The sequence below is a fragment of the Salvelinus sp. IW2-2015 genome, unplaced genomic scaffold (genome assembly GCF_002910315.2).
Source record: "Salvelinus sp. IW2-2015 unplaced genomic scaffold, ASM291031v2 Un_scaffold1552, whole genome shotgun sequence".
NCBI classification, from domain to species: Eukaryota; Metazoa; Chordata; class Actinopteri; order Salmoniformes; family Salmonidae; genus Salvelinus; species Salvelinus sp. IW2-2015.
In genome coordinates, this window is record NW_019942983.1 from 107,826 (window position 1) to 118,534 (window position 10,709).

At 49.2% G+C, this 10,709-nt stretch overlaps 1 pseudogene; it reads left to right on the forward strand.

Annotated features, from left to right (window-relative positions):
- The window catches only part of LOC112071235 (late secretory pathway protein AVL9 homolog), a 50,966-nt pseudogene that overhangs the window by 16,093 nt on the left and 24,164 nt on the right, over positions 1–10,709 (forward strand).

Consider the following 10,709-nt stretch of genomic DNA (forward strand, 5'->3'; position numbering starts at 1 on the left):
CTCTTTACATGCTTCCTTAACGCTCCCTTCTCTGACATGCTTCCTTAACGCTCCCCTTCCTTGACATGCTTTCTTAACGCTCTCCCCTTCTCTGACATGCTTCCTTAACGCTCCCCTTCTCTGACATGCTTTCTTAACTCTTCCCTTCTCTGACATGCTTCCTTAACTCTCCCCTTCAACTGACATGCTTCCTTAACTCTCCCTTTAGGTTCTGATCCTCTTCAAACTTATTCTGCTGGAGAAGAAGGTGAACACGTGATTTAGCAGCGACAGCATATCATAACCAAATGACATTACCACACACGGTGAACTCACAGCGAGATGGCACAGCGTATCATAAGTCCCTGGAGGTGTTTTAGCTCCCGATAGATGACTGTGTGTATGTCCCTCGTCTCAGGTCCTGTTCTACGTGTCTCCAGTCAACAGGCTAGTAGGAGCTCTGATGACCGTACTGTCACTGTTCCCAGGTGAGAGTCCACTACTCCCTATATACAGTAGTGCRCTACTTTTGACCAGATCCCTATGGGTGATACAGTGGAGATGGGTGATACAGTGGAGATGGGTGATATAGGAAATATTGTTGAGTATTTGTGATTGGGTGATATGGTGGAGATGGGTGATATGGTGGAGATGGGTGATATGGTGGAGATGGGTGATACATTGAATATGGGTGATATCGTGAGTATGGTGGATATGGGTGATATAATGAATATGGGTGCCATTTGGTACACACTTTGTTGGATTCTTCTTCCCCCATACTGAAGGTCAAAGGTCATATTGAGTCCTATAGGTCAGGATATCATGTATGCTGTGTTCCGTCCTCTAGGTATGATAGAGCACGGCCTGGCTGACTCCTCCCACTACCGGCCCAAGAGCAGCGAGGATATCACTATAGGAAACTGTGTGTCGGGGACAGAGGAGGAGTTGGTCTCTGTTTCCGTCACTGACGTCACCAACGCTACCGTGGAGCTAATGGGGGAGGAGGGCTTCGGAGAGGACCACACCACCTCCACCGTGAAGGCTTCACAGAGGACATCGCCTTCCCCAGAGACCTGCACCCCAGCTAGGGAGAACACCCAGCTGAAACCCCCCTCCCGGACTTCCCCGGACTCCTCGGAGAGCGACTGGGAGACACTGGATCCCAGTGTTTTGGAGGAAGGGACTAGAGACTCGGAGACGGGGGGTTCAGGGGCCCTGGAGCACCCGGAGACGGGTATCCCCATCACGGTGCAGCCTCGGGGCCTGTCGGCAGGGACAGGGGGCCAGGGAGCCGTCTCTCAGGGCCTGTCGGCAGGGCCAGGGGGCCAGGGAGCCGTCTCTCAGGGCCTGTCGGCAGGGGGCAGGAGCCGTCTCTCAGGGCCTGTCGGCAGGGCCAGGGGCCAGGGAGCCGTCTCTCAGGGCCTGTCGGCAGGGCCAGGGGGCCAGGGAGCCGTCTTCAGGGCCTGTCGGCAGGGCCAGGGGGCCAGGGAGCCCGTCTCTCAAGGCTTGGTGTCTGGATTGGAAGAGGACCAATAGGGCCTGCCACTCGCCATCTTCACCAAGGTACCGAACACATCCTTTCAGCATATACTTAGAGCTCTTTATCAGCATCTGTGAATCTCTCTCACCGTCGACCAATCAACTAGCAGTGTTTCTAATCCACAGAGACCTTGACCTGTTTTTTTAAGTATTCACCTACATGTTGCCACGGCAACATTACAGGGTGGGGGTTGATCGTTCCTCTGAAGCTACAGGGTGGGGGGTTGATCGTTCCTCAGTAGTTTCAGGGTGGGGGTTGATCGTTCCTCTGTAGTTTCAGGGTGGGGTTATCGTTCCTGTATTTCAGGGTGGGGGTTGATCGTTCCTCTGTAGTTTCAGGGGGGGGTTGATCGTTCCTCTGAAGTTACAGGGTGGGGGTTGATCGTTCCTCTGAAGTTACAGGGGGGGGGGTTGATCGTTCCTCTGAAGTTTCAGGGTGGGGGTTGATCGTTCCTCTGAAGTTACAGGGTGGGGGGTTGATCGTTCTCCTGAAGCTACAGGGTGGGGGGTTGATCGTCCTCCTGAAGTTACAGGGTGGGGGGTTGATCGTTCCTCTGTAGTTTCAGGGTGGGGGGTTGATCGTTCCTCTGAAGTTTCAGGGTGGGGGTTGATCGTTCCTCTGAAGTTACAGGGTGGGGGTTGATCGTTCCTCTGAAGCTACAGGGTGGGGGGTTGATCGTTCCTCTGAAGTTCAGGGTGGGGGGTTGATCGTTCCTCTGTAGTTTCAGGGTGGGGGTTGATCTATTAGTCATTGTAGAAAAACATCCTGATATCTCGATTTATCTCTGATATCTAGATTTAATCTCTGATATGTAGATTTAATGTAAACCCCGTCATAAATGTCAGTTGGTCAGGTATTTGTGTTTCAAAGCGCCCACACATGATGGGTGTGGTGACTAGCGGTGAGGAGAGCTAGGAGTTTTTCCAGTACTACAAGGACACACACACACACATAAACACACACACATACACATACACATACAAGTTCTGCTTTTCAGTACTAACAAGGACACAACACACACACACACACACACACACACACACACACACACACACACACACACACACACACACACGCACATAACAAGCAAGCTCTGTTTTTCCAGTACTCAAGGACATACACACACACACAAACAAGCAAGCTCTGGTTTTCCAGTACTACAAGGACACAACACACACACACACACACACACACACACACACACACACACACACCAACACAACACACACACACATATAAACAAGCAAGCAAGCTCTGTTTTTCCAGTACTACAAGACATACACACACACACACACACACACAAACAACAAACAATCAAGCTCTGCTTTCCAGTACTACAAGGACACACACACACACACACCACACACACACACACAACACACACACACACACAAGCTCTGTTTTTCAGTACTCCCACAGGGAAAAGTCAGTTTAATCACCAGAGGATTGCATAAAACCATGGTAAACATTGACCCAGTACAACAACATATAATCATGTTACCGTAACCTGGGTGTGTCCTATCTCTAACTAGATCTAACTCTACACACACAACACACACACACACAACACACACACCACACACACACACACACACACACACACACAACACATACATTAGTGACCTTTAACCTGTATGTGTGTCGTTGCCAGGGTTACCTGTGCCTGCCCTACATGGCCTTGCAGCAGCACCACCTGCTGTCAGACGTCACGGTGGCGGCTTTGTTGCCGGGCAACCAACATCTCTTCCGTCAGCAGAGGCACCTGAGTGATGCAAATCGTTGACGTGAGTCTTGCTCTCTCCATCTCTACATCTCTTGTCTCTCTCCTTCTCTATACATCTCTCCTTTCTACATCTCTCCTTCTCTACATCTTCATTCTCATTTCTCTCTCCTTCTACATCTCCTTCTCTCTCATCTCTTCTCTCTCATCTCTTCACTCTTCATCTCTTCTCTCTCCATCTCTCTCTCTCCATCTCTTTTCTCTCCATCTCTTCTCTCTCCATCTCTTTCTCATCTCTCACATCCTCTTCTCTCTCCATCCTTCTCTCTCCATCTCTTCTCTCTCTCCATCTCTTTTCTCTCCATCTCTTTTCTCTCCATCTCTTTTCTCTCCATCTCTTGTCTCTCTCCTTTTCTACATCTCTCTACCTCTCTCCTTATTTCTCCCTCTCTCCATCTCTCCTCTCTTCTCTCTCTCCCTGAAGCTGTTAGGGTGTCATTTTTGATGATTTTCGTTTAAAAAAGAAAAGAAAAAGGGAGGCGTTACCAGCTGGAGCACCCTTATGTATGTATTTGACAAATGATCAAATAAATTCAAACAATCTATCACTCGCCTTATCTCTCCATCTTTCCTCTTTCCAGCAGCATACCACCCTTGATCCCACTGCTGGCTTGCCTCTGAAGCTAAGCAAGGTTGGTCCTGGTCAGTCCCTGGATGGGAGACCAGATGCTGCTGGAAGTGGTGTTGAAGGGCCAGTAGGAGGCACTCTTTCCTCTGGTCTAAAAAAATATGCCCCAGGGCAGTGATTGGGGACATTGCCCTGTGTAGAGCGCTGTCTTTCAGATGGGACGTTAAACGGGTGTCCTGACTCTCTGTGGCCACTAAAGATCCCATGGTACTTATCATAAGAGTAGTGGTGTTAACCCTGGTGTCCTGACTCTCTGTGGTCAGAGTAGGGGTGTTAACCCTGGTGTCCTGACTCTCTGTGGTCAGAGTAGGGGTGTTAACCCNGTCCTGACTCTCTGTGGTCAGAGTAGGGGTGTTAACCCTGGTGTCCTGACTCTCTGTGGTCAGAGTAGGGGTGTTAACCCTGGTGTCCTGACTCTATTCCCAATCTGGCCCTCATACCACCATGGAAACCTAACCATCCCCAGTTTATAATTGGCTCATTCATTTCCTCTCCCCTGTAACTATTCCCCAGGTTGTTGCTGTAAATTAATGTTTTTTTCAGTCATTTTACCTGGTAAAACAAATATAATTAAATCTCTCCATCTGTTCTCGCTCCTTCTCTTCTCTCAATCTATTGGCCTGGGAAACATATGTTTACACTGTGGTATTTCACCCAGTAGATATGGGACTTTATCCAAATGGAATTTGTTTTCAAATTCTTTGTGGGTCAGTGTAATCTGAGGGAAATGTGTCACTAATATGGTCATACATTTGGGTGCTTAGCGCCAGTGCGGCGTATGACCTACCTTGCCGCACTGTGAGAGGCTGTTGGTTGAGCGAGCATCGAGCGGGGGGACTGATGATGGTCTGCAAGCGTGGGTGTGTTTGTGTGCCATAGGGGATCTGGCGTCGTCCAGTGAGTCCTGCGGGCCGCTGTATCATGGCATCCAACTTATGCAGGTGGCTGTCCCCGGTTCGCTGCAAGCCGTGGGCGTGCTATATCCAGCCCAGTCACTCGTTCTCTTGCCGCAATGGCAGTTTTACCTGGACCATTTGTCGTATATCGCTGGCTTGTGATGGCGTTGGGGTGTGTTTCGGGAGTCCAGTGCTAGCACGGTCTCCTCAATTCTCTTGTTTCCGGTTCTATACGCAGGTGCACACCCTCAAGTACCAGTCACGGTGGCAGCCCCCGCACGAGGCTGTCTCTCCGGACTTCGTCTCTCCAGGTGCATCCGACCTGGTTCCAGCTGGTTCCTCGCTCCTCCAGCGCAGCAGTGGCCGATCCAACACCAGGCCTATGTGCGGCACTCGAGCGAGGCAGTCGCCCGTAGCGCAACGCGCGCCTCGACCTCCGGGGTTTCGCCAGCGGGCGCCTGAATCTGCCGTGCTGCCCAACGGCGGCCTGAATTGCCGTTGCTGAGCCTGCAAAGCTGCCGTCTTGCATTGAGCCTGCAAAGCCGCATCTGCCCGCCTCTTCTCAGGCCTACAGCAGCTTCACAGACCGATCGCAGGCTTACGCCGACCGGATCAGCCGAGGCCTTCCGCAGACGATCAGCCAGTAGCTTCGGCCAGACCGGATCAGCCTGACTTTTTTATTTTATGCCGGGCCCCCAAGGGGGACCCGGTTTTTTCAGCAGAGCTTCGCCAGAGCTATCCGCCAACCGGATTCAGCAGAGCTTCGCCAGACCGGATCAGGCCAGAGCTTCCGCCGACCGATCGCCGCCGGCAGCCAGGACAGCAGAGCGTCAGCCATGGACCAGCCGAGCCGTCCAGCCAGACCAGCGAGCCGTCTGCCAGACCGCCAGAGCCTCTGCCTGACCAGCCAGAGTCCTCAGTGGAATGCCAGAGTCTCAAGCCGGGAGCTGCCAGAGTCCCCAGCGGACCTGCAGAGTCGCTCAGCCGGATGCCAGAGTCCCTCAGCCGTACCTGCCCTTTGTCCGGTTGCTGCCCGTTGGTCCCGGTGCTCCCCTTAGTCCAGTGCGCCCTATGGCCGCGTGCTGCCCCTTGGCCGGTGCTGCGCACTCCTGTGTCCCGGGCGCCTTCCCGTTGCTTGCCCTATGTCCCGGTGCTGCCCTTGTCCGGTCTCCCTTGTCCCGTGCTAGCCCTTGCTCCTGGGCTGGCCCGCTTGTACCGGGCTTGCCCTTGTCCCGTGCTGTCCCCTTGTGTTCCTGTGCTGCCCCTTGTCCGGTGCGGCCCTTGCCGGTGTCCCCTTGTCACGTGCTGGCCCTTCCGGTGTCGGTCCCTTGTGTGCGGGGCTGCCCTGTCCCGGTGCTGCCCTTATCCGGCAGACCGGATTGCGCGGGGGATGCATTCACTTAGGGATGTTAGTTTAGGAGTGGTGCATTGCGAGGGAAAACAGAGCGGGGACGTGTACTATGGTGGTGTGGGACTAGCCTCAGAGCCGGAGCCACCACTTGGTCAACTCCCACCCAGACCTCCCCTGACTTTGTGCTGTGCGCCCGGTTCGCACCTTGAGGGGGGTTCTGTAACGGTCCTGACCTGTTTTGTTGTTTGTTATGTGGTTGTAGTCTAGGCATGTTGTTTTGGGTGGCGTCATTATCGTTTCTATGTTGGTTGTGGTTGACGGGTATGGCTTTATTAGAGGCAGGTCGTTTTGCGTTTCTCCTCTTATAAGATGTCATATTTAGGATAGTGTGTTCTCACTGTTTGTTGTGGGTGATTGTCTCCTGTGTCGTCGAATGTATTACTGGATGTTTTGGCGTTTCGTACTTTTGATGTCGTCTTGTTTTCCTGTCCGTGAGGTTTCGTAGTTATGTAGTTTATGTTCAGGTTTCAGTCAACGTCGTTTTACTTGTTTTGGTGTATTTGAAGTGTATGTGCGTGTGCCTCGTGTGAAATAACAATGATGGCTTATTTTCCGATGCTGTATTGTTGGTTGATTGAATCCTCTTTCCTTCACTTCGTCCGAGGATGAGAGGAGAAGGCCTTACAGCCCGGAGACAGCTTGTTAGGGGGACTTTTTCTCCAGTTTTCATCTCTTGTAGGTGATGGCTTTTGTTATGGAAGTTTTGGATCGCTCTTAGGTTGTAACTTTAACTATGCTCTTTTTCGGCGTTTTGCATCACTTGGCGGGTGAATGTTTCTGCATGCATTATTTGGGTTTTTAAGGTGTCGTCCTGAGTATATTTTTCATTTCTGATGCGGATTCAATTTGGTGTTTTGTCCCATTTTTGGAATGCTTCGGTTGGTGATCAGGACCCAGACCAAACCAGAAAGGCAAGGGTTTCTACTAACTTTGATTCAGTATTTTAGCAGTTCCATTGTATGTCGACTTTATGCTTCCTTTTGATGCATAGATGCTGTTCTTGCTCATCTCTCCAGCTCGGTCACAGCTTGGGGGAGTACCTTTGGCCACTGATTTTAGGCCGATGTAATGTATGTATTTTGTTGCTTGTAGGGCAACATGGTGTCTAAGAATGGAATTTGTTCATTTGGTGTCTGCTACTGGACCTTTTTTGACACATTATTTATGGATCTTATGGGATTGATGTCAGGGCAGTCTGCGATCTGTGCAGAATATCTAGGTGCTGCTGTAGGCCTCCTTGGTTGGGTACAAAAGCACAGAATCATCAGCACCAGTGACATTTTGATGCAGAGATCTAGTAGCTGATCCGGTGCGCAGACTTGTATCTTAGTGCCTACCAATATTGATATTATGTGTGAATGAGGATGGGCTTAGCATCTCCTGTCTCACCTCACGACCCGTGGAAAGACGGTGGTGTTTTTAACCAATTTTACCGACACTGTGTGTTTGGTTATGATTTGTATATGTGTGTGTTTTTTCCCCACACCACTTTCCTCGAGTTGTTTTGAGAAACCCCACCCAACGAACACTGCAATTGATGCCTTTTTTTTTTTGATTAGTTTGCGAAGGGTGAATACGTGATCTGTTGTACGGATTGGTTAAAGAGTACATTTATTCACTGAGACTTTACGAGTTCTGCTGTTATGATAATGCAGAGGATTTTCCCAAGGTTCCTGTGCATGCTATCCATGTATGTTATGTGGTCAATTTTCTCGCACTTGTGATTGTGGTGATTAGTCTTGGTTCCATATTGGGGGGACCGATGCCAGAGCTTATGGTATGTGTACGGTTAAGTTACCAATTGGGAATGTGTTGGTTACTGTTATTTTATCGTTCATTGGTTCTATACAATCACACAACAGGCCTTTTGAATTGGCAGGTTTGGTATTTCTCAGTTTCTTCTTAGGTTTCGCAGTTTGCATAACATTTGTCAATTGTTGTTGATGTCTTCCATTTTGTTTTAGATTTGTGGGAAGTATACTGTTAGGTTCTGCCACTGCCAATTACACCTTCACTATACAGTGAACAGTTTTCCAGGTAATTGTAAAATGGATTGAATTGTTGTTGTTCTTTGTTTGTGGTACGTTTCCAGCATTCTTTCTTCCGTCCTATGCTTTCTTATATTATTCATTCTTGGCTTTGATGCCTTTCTAGTAGACTGGATTTTGCTGTGATTGATACGGGGTCAGTGGGATGATGTTGAACCTCTGGAGCTCTGGGTTTGAGGTAGTGAATAAGTATCATACAGTATCACGCCAAGAGATAGCTATACGTCTCTCTTCCCTCGCTTTTATCTCTTCTCTGTCTGCTCTCTCTCTCCTGTATCTCTCTCTCTCCCTTTCTTTGTCTTGGCTTCTCTCTCGCTCTCTTCTGCTCGTCTCTTCTCTATGTTTTTTTCTATTCTCTCTGTTCTTGTGTCTTGTCCTCTTGCTCTCTCTTCTATGTCTCTTTTGCTCTCTCTCTCTAGTCTCTTCTTGCTCTCTCTCTAATGTCTCTTTGCTCTCCTCTCTATGGCTCTCTTGTCTTCCCTTTGTCTCTTCTTGCTCTCTGCTCTATGTCCTCTCTAGTATTCTCTTCTCTCTAGTATCTCTCTCTCTCTTCTCTTTCTCCTTCTCCTTCGCTCTCGCTCTGCTTCTCATTTTTGTGCATCTTTCTGCTGTCTTTCCTACATTAGCAGCATGTTTTGGCACTGTTGTTAGTTCAGTGACTCTTCTGTTTGTGGGTTTTGCTAATTACACACACAATTAATTCCTGTTTCTCTTCCTCTGAGAATCCCTGCTGGTGGAGGGCTTCCTCAAAACAACAGCAGTGTTGTTCTGCAAGTAAGTCATGTTACGTGTTGCATTTTGAGCACAGTGGTAGAGCAGTGTGTATTGTTTGGCGGTAGCCTGCGTAAAACGGGGTAGAGTTGGCGTCGAGGGTCAGTGGGTGGCTGGTTGGGTCCTCTCTGAGAACGAGGTGGTTGTAGAACCACCACACACACAGCCACATCCTGACTCGGGAGCCCGCAGGCCGCTCTAGCTGGCCACGATAAACAGTGCGGCTACCATCTCTGTGGGGAGGTACCTAGAGGACTATCTTTCTCATTCATCTCTCTTTTTCTGTCTCCTTTCTCTGTCTCTGTTCTCCCCGGCTCGTCCTGGAGGCAAACAAGTGGCAATCAATGCCAGGCCGGTGTCACGTTTTTAGGCTTGATCAAAATATTGCACTTTAAATACATTCGGGATACCACCCCATTTCTCTCACAACAGAGAAAAAAACCCATTCACCAATGTGAGTCAGAGTGATACTTACTTGAGACAATAAAAGGAGACACCCAGTTGATGGAGATATCTCTCTTTTTTTCTAGAATGCTGGCATTTTCCTTTATCTCCTTTTGTGAGTGGAGAGAAAAGGGGATTTCATGGGCCAGCAGGTAACTCTAATCCAGTGGTTCATCCAGTCCTTGGAGAGGTTCGTCCTCTGATAGTCATCCTCTGATGTCGGCCGCTGCATTGTCGTCCTCTGCATAGTCAGTCCTTGCATAGTCTAGTCATGCATAGTCATTTCTCTCTAGTAATCTGCTCTGCATGTCAGTCTCGGCTATAGGCAGTCCTCTGCATGGTCAGTCCTCTGATGTCAGTCCTCTGCATATCATCCTCTGATAGATCAGTCCTCTGCATAGTCAGTCCTTCTGTGTCGGTCTCTCGATAGTCAGTGCTCTGCACTGTCAGTCCCTGCTAGTCATCCTCTGCATAGTCGTTCCTTAGCATAGTACAGTCCTCTGCTAGTCTCCTCTGCATGCATCCTCTGCACTCTCTTCTCGTCTTCCCTCTTCCCTCTCGCTCTCTCTCGCTTCGCTCTCGCTCCGCTCCGCTCTCGCTCTCGCTTCTCCTCTCGTCTCGCTCCGCTCCGTCTCTGTCTCGCGCTCGCTCTCGCTCTCCGTCTCTCCCTCTCTCTCTCTCATTCATTCATTCAATTCAATTAAGGGCTTTTTGGATTGGGAAATGTTTTAACATTAGCCAGCAGTGAGCTAGATATATACAAACGTGAACTAACATAAAGATAACAGTAAACCTTACACATACAGAGGTTCACACAATAAGACATGGCAAATGTATATTATATATATAACAGTGTTGTAACTGACCAACATGGTTATAAGCCACAGTTAAATAATAACTAATATGGGTTTATTTACAATGGGTTTTTCTTCACTGGGTTTGCCCTTTTTTGTGGCAACAGGTCACAATCTTCTGCTGTGATGGCAACTGTGGATGTCAGCAGGAGATTATGGGATCTTATCAAAATTGGATTTGTGTTTTCGATTCTTTTGTGGATCTGTGTAATCTTGAGGAAATATGTTCTCTCTATGTGTCATAATGGGCAGGTTGGAAGTGCAGCTTTCATTTCACCTCTTTTGTGGCAGTGAGCACATAGCCTGTTTCTGGAGAGCCATGTCTGATACGGGCTTTTCAATAGCAAGCTATGTCATG